At 38.9% G+C, this 11,646-nt stretch overlaps 1 long non-coding RNA gene across 1 annotated transcript; it reads left to right on the top strand.

Moving 5' to 3' along the window:
• Window positions 1–329: 329 nt before the first annotated feature.
• LOC107802002 (uncharacterized) lies at window positions 330–11,431 on the top strand. The gene is made up of 4 exons (XR_012704490.1): window positions 330–364; window positions 10,382–10,482; window positions 10,618–10,656; window positions 11,333–11,431. It is a non-coding gene; the product is annotated as an uncharacterized LOC107802002 (long non-coding RNA).
• The last annotated feature ends 215 nt before the right edge of the window (window positions 11,432–11,646 follow it).

Raw genomic sequence — 11,646 nt, 5'->3', positions numbered from 1 at the left:
CATTTAGAAACTAGAGAAAGGGGATGGAAATTTGAATTAAAAATTCCGGATCTGAAGAAAAGAAAAAAAGGGGTTTGAAGAATTCATTCTGATTTCTGCTAAGCTGTTTTAGTAGTTTTCTGGGCTCCCAAGAAGTTTTTGAATTCGAAGTTGAAGCTGTGTGTTGATTTCTGCTGTTGAATTGACCGTTTAGTGGCTGAACTCATACCTTTATTTTGGTCCATTTCTTCTGCTGTTGTTCTGCCTTTTAGTGTTGTTCGAAGTCTAAGCTGCTGATTTTCGCTGAAGTTGGGCTCCAATTCGAAGCATCTCCCATTTATCTGGCTTTCGGTCCAGTTTGCTTTTTTGTTTTTGCTTCAAACAGGTACACATATATTCCTAAGCTTGTAGTATTTGGGTAAATGGAATGAAAGTTATGCAATTTCCTGTTGGTTTGAATCCGTATGTTAGTTTGCTTGGTTGTGATAATGACAGACCTATGAATGCTAGATTAGTTGAATTTAATCACTTTAAAGCTAATTCTGATCCTAAAAAAGCATAATCTGGACACGGCGTATAAAGATCTATGTGATATTTGATTTATGAATCATGTTTAATTGTGTTTTTGAAGAAAGGTTAGCACAATTTTTATGCACAGTTGAATTTAGTTGTGTATGGATCCTACTGGATTTTACTCTTAAAATCATTGTATTAGTGTTGAGTTCAAATTACAAATGGGATGTTGAAAAATCCTTTGTCATAACGGAGGCCAGGCCAATTCGTTTGGGCCATTCTAAATGAATGACCCAACAGAACTCATTTGGATGTTGCTTGGGCCTGAATAAAAGGCCCGGATGTCTTTCCTCTTATGACAATTAGGACTGGACCCATGCACAGTCTCAAACCTTAGGAAATAATCATTAATGAACATATAATAAATCATCGTAACTATGGGTACGGTTCCCGTGACATAGTCATGATATGTAAAACCCAATTTGAGTGTGCGTTTCACGTCATTCGACCATAACTTCAAATAATAATAAAAATCAATATGTTGTAGATCGCGAGTGCGATTCACGTGATGCTATTCGCAATATTTACAAAAACAAAACGCGTGCGCGACATGTTCAAATGAATTCCATAAATAATTAAAAGCGGTATAAAAGCACAAGATAATTAGGCCAATTTTAATAGTTGAGTGACCGTGCTAAAATCACATAACTCGGGAGCGCTTCACACCTTCTCCCGTGTTAACAGAAGTACTTACCAGGTCTTCTGTGTTCGTGGACCATAATTAAGAGCCAAATTTCCTCGATTTGAGATTTAAAATAAACCGGTGACTTGGGACACCATAAATTATTCCAAGTGGCGATTCTGAAATTAAATAAATAATCCCATTTCGATTAATGTCACTTTAATTGAAAAAACTCCCTATCCCCTCATGAAAAAGGAGGTGCGACACCGGTGACTTGGGACACCTTAATAATTATTCCAAGCGGCGACTCTAATTAAAATAAATAATCTCATTTCAAATAATGTCATTTTAATAGGAAAAACTCTTTATCTTCGGAAAAGAGGTGTGACACAAGGATTGGCTAATCTTATTGTTATCCAAACTAATCGTTCAATACCCGTGTACCTCTCCCTTGTCACCACTTTAAAATCCAGTAAGATGAGGTATGTAAAGAAATTCTTGAAAGTTTAAATCTTGAAAATGGTAGTATTAAAAATCTAAGTATTGGTTCTTTTCTTAGGAAAGGTCTTGAATATTATTGGAATTTAAAGAAAGATCAAGAAAATGTTGAAGTGTTTGATAAATGGAGTAGAAAAGCACTTGAAGAAGGTGTTTTTGCTATGTTTGAGAATATACATAGGCATTATTCATCAGTTGGTGATTTGGGTACTTTAGATTTCAATGGAGAAAGTCAGTATTGTAATTTTTCTGGAGATGAACTAACTATAGCTAAAGGGTATTCAACTGTGGTTGAATCTTTGACATCTGTTTTACCACCTGGTTTGATTCAGTTAGGCCGAAAAGTCATGGAAATTGAATAGCAATCTGATAATTGTGACTTAAAATTTGAAAATGGTGTGACACATGGATTAGCTAATCTTATTGTTATCCAAACTAATTGTTCAATACCCGTGTACCTCTCCCTTTTCACCACTTTAAAAAGGTGAATTAAATTTGCCACTTAGGAGCCACATGCTAGTCCCAAAGGCTAATCAACAAAAATACGAATTAAGTTGAACAAAATAAAGCTTCATCCATGAATAAGGCCATAGTTGAGCTGTTTTGCAACCGGTGGAAGGTTATTTAATCCCAATTATAACCGAGAGCAAAAGTCATCTCAATTAATTTGACATTGAGGAATGGTGAAGTAGAACTTCTATTCATACTTAGGGACCATTTTGGTTAAAATTTTGAAATGCGTTAGGACTATAATTGCAAAAACTAAAAAATGTTATATTATCTCGGTTAATTTGTGTCTTACTTATAGTTTTGATGTGTTTTAAAAAATAATTATTTTTATAATACTTTCATTTTATCTTTAATGATACACAAGATTCCAACCGAGGACATGACCCTTGATAGGAGGGTGTGGAGGCTGAGAATTAGGGTAGAAGGTTAGTAGGTAGTCGAGCATTTCCCTGTGTCTTCCTTAGTTCAATAGTATTAGTGTATTTTGGTATCCCTTCTATTCTTAGTTTGCTATTACCACATATTTTGCACTGTTGTTATTTGCCTTCCGTACGCCCTTAGTTAGTTATCAGCTGCATGTATCATCAACATGCCTGTCTGCCCCATGATTTAGGCCCCTTTTATTGACCAAGTTTCAAGAATTTACCCATAAAACTTGATGACTTAGTGATACCTGGAAGAAGCCAGGCACATGTGGTGTCCAGAGCCAACTTTTAATGACACATAAGCTTCCATCAGCTACTGAACCTCCTTGTTTCTACTTAAAGGCTAGATTACAAAACAAACAAGAGATTGCACCCACTTCAATACTCAAAAAAACCAGAAAAAGGAAGAGCTTTGGGTCATCGTTCATGGTGCTAGCAGAAAAATAAAGAGCTCTGGGTTATCATCCATGGCTTTTCAATCTATACCCAAGTGTGTTATATGCACATTATAGATACAAATTAAAAGTAAATGGACGGCACAAATATTTTGAGTAGAAAATAATTGAAAAAAAAGGAGAAACGCTATAGAGATGATATAGCAAGAAAATACTCCCAACATTTAATACGAGAAGAGTAGCCGGTGAAGGAGCAGAGTCAGAAGCAAAGTAAAAGCTTCTGTGAGCAGCTTGTTCGGGTTTGACGAGATGGATATCGGAAAGGATTAAGGGGGATTGTCGTTCATTTATAATAACCATGTAATTTTTGCTTAAAGTTACTTGAGGTGACAGAATGGGGAAAAGACAATGCAATCTCAGCTCTTAAATTTTGAATGTACATGTGGCTCACATCAAAATGTCTATTGAAGATTACTGGATGAATACATTATTGGAGCGTATCCGAACCCTACTTACATGTGCATATATGTTTATGGTCCTTTTAATTATTGAAGATAGATGGACTGCACCTTCAATTCTTGTATTTTTAATCTTACCTTGAGTTTCTCCACCATTTTTATTTATTTCATTAGTAGCCTGATCACCTTTACTCATTTTTACTCAATAAAAATAGTAGACAAATAAACTCACTTTCATCAGTCACGATCAACAAAGTTTATAGCGTGTTAGCGGAAACGTAAAAGAAAGAACATAAGATTTAACGTGGTTCGGATCAAAATAATCCTACGTCCACCAGAGAACAATTGCCCTTTTAATATTAACAAAGGAAGGGAGATTTCCCAATTACACTTAAGAGAATTTCTCTCTTAACTCTCTACTCACTACAATGTATTGTATTATTTTGGGATGATTTCTACAAGTGAAGGAGTGCATCTATTTATAGAGGTAAAGACCTCCTCTTGATGTCATTGGTGACATCAAACTACCTCCTCTTGATGTCATGGGTGACATCAAAGGAGGAAGCTTCCTCCTAGCATCCACACCAACACTTTCCACCAACTCTTCCAATTGGCATGCCATTGTTGACTAAACATAAACCAACATTTTCAGCATGCCATTGCTGACTAAACATAAACCAACATTTTCAATCTCCACCTTGGTTTGTGTTTCGAGCGTGTGAACAACTCTGGCCAAAACTTCTAAGCTTACTGGGTAACCCCGTTGTAAGAAACAAGAAGAATCAAACCATTGTTGAACATACCACCTCCACCTAGCAACTGTTCTCTTCGGAGTTGCATCAGTTGATGCACACCGCCGCCAAGTCCTTGCAGTGTGCAAACTTAGCGAGCGGGACTATCTTGGTCAACATGTCTGCAGCATTATCGTCTGTGATAACCTTCACGACCTTGATAGTTCCCTCATCAATAACATCTCGAATAAAATGAAATCTGACATCAACGTGTTTAGTGCGCTCATGAAATCTCTGATTTTTCATTAGATGAATAGCACTCTGACTATCACATCTAAGAGTTGATTCCAGCTGAACCAAACTCAATTCCGCTACTAAACTTTTCAACCAGATAGCTTCCTTTACCGCCTCCGCTGCTGCCATGTATTCTGCTTCTGTCGTAGACAAAGCGACAATCGACTGCAGAGTCGACTTCCTTGGCCACCAGATCGGGCTTCCCTTCGTACACTTCCTCTGGGGTCTGCGCCTAAATCTGCGCCTAGTTGGCATACGTGATCTTTCTTTTCCCTCAGCTAGGAAACCTTCAGGTTGATCCATATAGATTGTCTCTTCTAGATCACCGTGTAAAAAAGCAATTTTGACATCAAGCTGTTGAAGCTCCAAGTTAAATTGTGCAACCAATGCTAGTAGCACGCGAATTGAGCTATGCTTCACGACCGGAGAGAAAATCTCATTGTAGTCAATTCCCTCCTTTTGGCTGAAACCTTTTGCAACCAATCTCGCCTTGAACCTAGCATCTTCCACTTCAGGAATTCCCTCTTTCTTTCGGTAGACCCACTTGCATCCAACTGTCCTCTTCCCTTTTGTCTTTTCACTAAGACCCATGTCTGATTCTTGTGAAGAGACTCCATCTCTTCAGTCATGGCTAACCGCCATTGTGCAGCATCCTTGCAAGAAGTTGCTTCAATATACGAGGAGGGCTCCAGATCTTTAATCTCTTCTTGTGCAGCTACGAACGCATATGCAATCAAGTTTGCTTGATTTATAAGGCGTTCCGGTTCTCGTGTCTGCCTCTTCTCCCTCCCCTTCGCAATTGTGTATGGTTCATTGACAGCAAGTTCTTCAAGGTCTACATCTTCTGACTCATCTTTAGCCTGAGCCTCTTGATCCTTTTCCTTGGCAAGCTCCACCGGAAGCTCCACCTGCTCGTTGTTCTTGTTTCTTGAAAACTCCACGGAAACTTTACGAGGATCAAGTATAGAGGATTCATCGAAGGTGACATCTCTAATAACTATAAATTTGAGTAAAGACAAACACCAAAGTTTGTACCCTTTTACTCCATCCACATACCCTACGAATATGGCCTTCTTTGCCCTTGGTTCAAGCTTTCCTTCATTAACGTGATAATAAGCTGGACACCCAAATACTCGTAAGTATGAATAGTTAGAGGGTTCACCTGACCATACCTCATTCGGAGTCTTAAAGTCAATTGTCGATGCTGGAGATCGATTGACAATATGAGCAGCAATGTGAACTGCTTCAGCCCAAAATACTTTGGACATTTTGGCTTGTAGGAGCATACAACGGGCCTTTTCAAGAAGAGTTCTGTTCATTCTCTCGGCAACTCCATTCTGCTGTGGGGTATGCCTGACAGTCCTATGTCTTGAGATCTCATGAACCTTGCAGAATTCATTAAACTCTTCATTGCAAAACTCCAAGCCATTGTCTGTGCGAAGATACTTGATTTTCCGCTCCATTTGATTTTCAACCAAAATCTTCTACTCTTTAAATGCTTCAAAAGCATCACTTTTTGCCTTCAAAAAATACACCCAAACCTTTCGTGAGAAATCATCAATAAAAATGAGAAGATACCTCTTTCCGCCCTTCGATGGAAGTTTAGAAGAACCCCATAAATCTGAATGGATGTAGTCTAGCACTCCTCTTGTCTTGTGTTTGCCAGTGCTGAAGCTGACCTTCTTCTGCTTCCCTAGAACGCAGTGCTCACAGAAGTCAAGCGTGCTGATCTTCTCACCTTCCAAAAGTTTACGATTGCTCAACATCTCCAGTCCACGTGCGCTCATATGACCCAGTCTCATGTGCCATAGTCTTGCCTTGTCATCATTAGATAACTGCACTGTAGATGCATTTGCAGAGCCAACAATGGTGCTTCCGGCCAATGTGTAAAGACCGTTCTCCAGCTTGCCTTTCAGCATGACTAAAGAACCTTTAGTCACCTTCATAGTTCCTGCTTCGCTCATGTACCTGTAGCCTTGTTCATCCAGAGTACCCAAGGAGATCAAATTCTTCTTCAGATCAGGAACATGACGGACTTGTGTAATAGTCCTCACGATTCCATCATGGCAGCGAACCCGAACTGAGCCAATGCCAACTATTGCACAAGTTGCATTATTGCCCATTACTACGGTTCCTCCACTTTTCTCGTAGCTGCTAAACCAGTTTTTTCGGAACGTCATATGCAGAGTACAAGCAGAGTCTAACACCCATTTGTTTTCATAACTACTATTATTATTACACGATGTTGTTAGTACATAATCATTATCAAAATTATGTACCTGTTCAACTGTAGATGCACTCGCCTTTTCCTTGGACTTTGACATTGGGCAATCTCGTTCAAAGTGCCCCTTCTTGCCACAACCCCAACACTCTGTATTCTTCTTGTTCATACGAGACTTTGATCTGTGCTTTGATTTGCTCTTTCCCTGTTGGCTAGTCCGGCTTCTTACAAAGAGGCCACTTGCCTGGTCATCTTTATCTCCTTCAATGTGCCTCCGCACATCACTTGAGTTAAGTGCCTGCCGCACTTGCTCAAGCTTGATAGGCTCCTTGCTATACATCATTGAATTCTCAATATCACGATATCCTGAAGTCAATGAAAATAGCAAAGCACATGCAAGCGTCTCCTCCTCCCTTTTAATTCCCGCAATCTGTAAGTCCATGACAAGTTTATTAAACGCATCTAAATGATCTTGTAACGAAGTACTTGACCCCATCTTAAATGTGTGAAGACGCCGTTGTAACAACATTCTTGTTGTCACTGATCGGTCTTGGTATAGCCCTTATAGCTTTTCCCACAACTGTTTGGCCGTCTCTTCGGTACCCGTACTCACTTCACAAAGCACGTTAGGTGCAAGGGATAGTTGGATTGCACTCAATGCATCCCCTTCAATCTTCTCCTTGTCGGGAGCTGATATATCCGTAGGATACTTTCCGTCAATAGCATGGATTGAACCTTCCCTCCGCAGTAACGCCATCATCTGGATCTTCCAGATATTGAAGTTGTTGCGTCCATTGAATCTATCAATTTCAAATTTCATGGAACTCATATTTGCTTGTTCTTTCTCCTTGGATCGTTAAAGAATCCTGTCGCTCTGATACCAATTGTTAGCGGAAACGTAAAAGAAAGAACGTAAGATTTAACGTGGTTCGGATCAAAATAATCCTACGTCCACCAGAGAACAATTGCCCTTTTAATATTAACAAAGGAAGGGGAGATTTCCCAATTACACTTAAGAGAATTTCTCTCTTAACTCTCTACTCACTACAATGTATTGTATTATTTTGGGATGATTTCTACAAGTGAAGGAGTGCATCTATTTATAGAGGTAAAGACCTCCTCTTGATGTCATTGGTGACATCAAACTACCTCCTCTTGATGTCATGGGTGACATCAAAGGAGGAAGCTTCCTCCTAGCATCCACACCAACTCTTTCCACCAACTCTTCCAATTGGCATGCCATTGTTGACTAAACATAAACCAACATTTTCAGCATGCCATTGCTGACTAAACATAAACCAACATTTTCATAGCGATTCTGTTATTACTGACTATTAGTGCTTCTTTCATACTCTTTTTTGCTTTCTTGGGTTTTGTTTTCTAAATACCTTGTATTGATATTACTTGCTATACGCTTCTTCCATCCTTTCTTTAGCCGATGGCCTATCGGAAATAGTCTCCCTACCCCCTTCCAAGGTAGGGGTAAGACTGCGTACATCCTACCCTCCTAGACTCCACTTGTGGGATTACACTGTGTTGCTTTTGTTGTTGGGGCCAGCTTATGTGCACACCGACTATGCCACTGGATACTCTCCCTCCCACCAGCATAAGTATCAAGTGACTCTACTCACAAACACGCTTAGGCATATGGGAAGAACTCACCTAGTCTCTTTTGCCTCCACTAAGATTTAACTTGAGACCTCATAATTCTCCTCCCACTTCATTTACCACTAGGCCACACCTTTGGGTTAGTTTGTAAGCTAACTTACTACAATTAAGGCACGTATCGCCACCTGTTCAGTGTTTATGAGTGACAACAGGAAACTCGTTTCGTGGAAATGAAATTATATTCCTAAATGATCCGTATATCTTGACGGTAACCGAGTCTTGGGTTGTTAACCTTGTCCTGTTATTAATTTAAGCTCATTGATTCAGATTAGTGAATCAGATTTTTGGTAAACTCTGGATCTCCAAGCCAAAAGACAAAGTGAACAAAAATAAAGTTGAGTAACTTCATTTATCAACATATAAGCTTGCCCCCTATATTAAATGGATAAAGAGAAAAGTAGAAGTGGTTGATTCAGTGTAGCTAGCAAGAAAAATAGCATGATACTGTTGCTCCTTTCAGTTATACTCATTTGCTTCCTTCTGAACATCATACTTTGAACGCGCAAATTCAATCAAAGCTTCTGTTAGCATTGGAAAATGAACAAGTCCCACCTGTATAAAAGTTAACATAAAAGATTTCTACAGTTGAAATCTTTTGGAAAGACTTTACTTTTAGTTACCAATTCAAAAAAAAAAAAATCTTTTGTAAAGACTTACTGCTAGAATTAGTAAGAATTGAAAACCCTATTATGTTAACTTTTATACGGGTGGGACTTGTTCATTTTCCAATGCTAACAGAAGCTTTGATTGAATTTGCGCGTTCAGAGTATGATGTTCAGAAGAAAGCAAATGAGTATTAACTGAAAGGAGCAACAATATCATGCTATTTTTCTTGCTAGCTACACTGAATCAACCACTTCTACTTTTCTCTTTATCCCTTTAATATAGGGGGCAAGCTTATATGTTGATAAATGAAGTTACTCAACTTTATTTTTGTTCACTTTGTCTTTTGGCTTGGAGATCCAGATTTTACCAAAAATCCGATTCACTAATTTGAATCAATGAGCTTAAATTAATAACAGGACAAGGTTAACAACAACCCAAGACTCGGTTACCGTCAAGATATACGGATCATTTAGGAACATAATTTCATTTCCATGAAACGAGTTTCCTGCTGTCACTCATAAACACTGAACAGGTGACGATACGTGCCTTAATTGTAGTAAGTTAGCTTACAAACTAACCCAAAGGTATGGTAAATGAAGTGGGAGGAGAATCATGAGGTCTCAAGTTAAATCTTGGTGGAGGCAAAAGAGACTAGGTGAGTTCTTCCCATATGCCTAAGCGTGTTTGTGAGTAGAGTCACTTGATACTTATGCTGGTGGGAGGGAGAGTATCCAGTGGCATAGTCGGTGTGCACATAAGCTGGCCCCAACAACAAAAGCAACACAGTGTAATCCCACAAGTGGAGTCTAGGAGGGTAGGATGTACACAGTCTTACCCCTACCTTGGAAGGGCAGAGAGACTATTTCCGATAGGCCATTGGCTAAAGAAAGGATGGAAGAAACACTTATAGCAAGTAATATCAATACAAGGTATTTAGAAAACAAAACCCAAGAAAGCAAAAGAGAGTATGAAAGAAGCACTAATAGTCAGTAATAATAGTACAAGATATGAAATGATAACTAACTAAGGGCGTACGGAAGGCAAGTAACAACAGTGCAAAATATGTGGTAATAGCAAAATAAGAATAAAAGGGATACCAAAATACACTAGTACTATTGAACTAAGGAAGACACAGGGAAATACTCGACTACCTACGAACCTTCTACCCTAATTCTTAGCCTCCACACCCTCCTATCAAGGGTCATGTCCTCGGTTAGCTCCAGCTGGCCCCAACACCATCGTCATAAAAAAACGTTAGCCTAAAACGGTTCGGCCATCTTCAAAATGAAAAACCAAAATGCTGTTGTATGAGCGAATGCTGTAATGTACTAGTGTGCCAAGACTTCCCTCAATTTCAAATTTAGGCTCTAATCTTTCTTGTATTTTTTTATTTATAAACAGGGTACTAGGCTAGGGTCCTGTAATGCGTGCCGAACAGCCAAAAGACTCAATGAAAGAGATGGACTGGAAAACTCTGGGTGGAACAGAAAGTAATGAATCTGGTATTGTACCAGCTGTGAAGAAACGGCTACCTAAAAAAATTCGACAAGTTCCTGAGTATTATTTTCTTCCACGAAGATCCTTACCATACAACATCGCCTTTTACGGGTCATTTATTGCTGCTGGTGTTGGTGCAGGAATGCTGCTTGAAGTTTGGATCAACAAGAAGATAAAAGGTAATCACTTACTACTATAATTCGAAATAGACTGAATCGTATATGTCATCAGTTTCCAGTTTTAGTATTTGAGCATACGTCAGTAGCATGGAAAGCCTATAGCTTCTTTTACGAGCTCTGTTTGAAGGCAAATTATAAGGTGCTATTTGTCCATTCTTATTGATAGCATATAGAATCTTTTAACGAGCTATCTTGGGGTTCCCAGAAAACGTGTTATGTTGTAATGCATATAATCCTTCTCTAGGTTATATCAAAATACTTGAGGATACTGCTCAATTATTCAGATTTGGCTGTTAAATTGTTTGGACGCCGTAAATGCTTGTCATAAGATTTCTACTCTGTACTTCTCTTCTCGTCCCATTGAGAATGACTCACACCGACTATATGGAAATAATCTCCATCAAAAAGCCCTTGTGGGGTGCCAAAGGCAAAAGTGTAAAATTAACAGCATATCCTGAACTCAGAGCAGTTCTCCAGGCACATCTCCTTAGAAACCTTTTCTAGTGCAGCACAACATCTGTTTGATTTATCTTGTATTTTCCAATCATATGGGGTGCAGCCCTTCCCCAAACCTATGAACGTGGAATCTTTGTGCACCGGGCTGCCCTTTATAGTAATTTTCTCTTTTCCTCTATTTGTTGGTTTGTCTTTAAGTTGATTTGCTCTCTGATCGCAGAGGATGGAGGAGTCATTTGGGAGTTTGACAAATGAATGCTGGATTTTTTCTCAGCAGTTTCTACTATTAACGTTTCAAATGCTCTTTCGTCCTAAGGGGTAAACGTGGTTCGGACAGCTGAATTTTGAATCCATTAGCACATGATTATTAATCTTTCTTTTGCATCCAAACCAATTTTGTAACAATATATTTCAGGAGAGATGATGAGCTTAATTGAAGCAAGCACGTTCAGTGAAGAAGCTTAGTATTGTTGTGTATTTCAGGGGAATTGTGTCGGAATTTGCAAATTCTACTGAAACATTAAGTTATATAAC

Source organism: Nicotiana tabacum, chromosome 21 (genome assembly GCF_000715075.1).
Source record: "Nicotiana tabacum cultivar K326 chromosome 21, ASM71507v2, whole genome shotgun sequence".
Classification (NCBI taxonomy): Eukaryota; Viridiplantae; Streptophyta; class Magnoliopsida; order Solanales; family Solanaceae; genus Nicotiana; species Nicotiana tabacum.
Note: the sequence above shows the minus strand (reverse complement) of the source record. Positions and strands in the feature narration are given on the sequence as shown.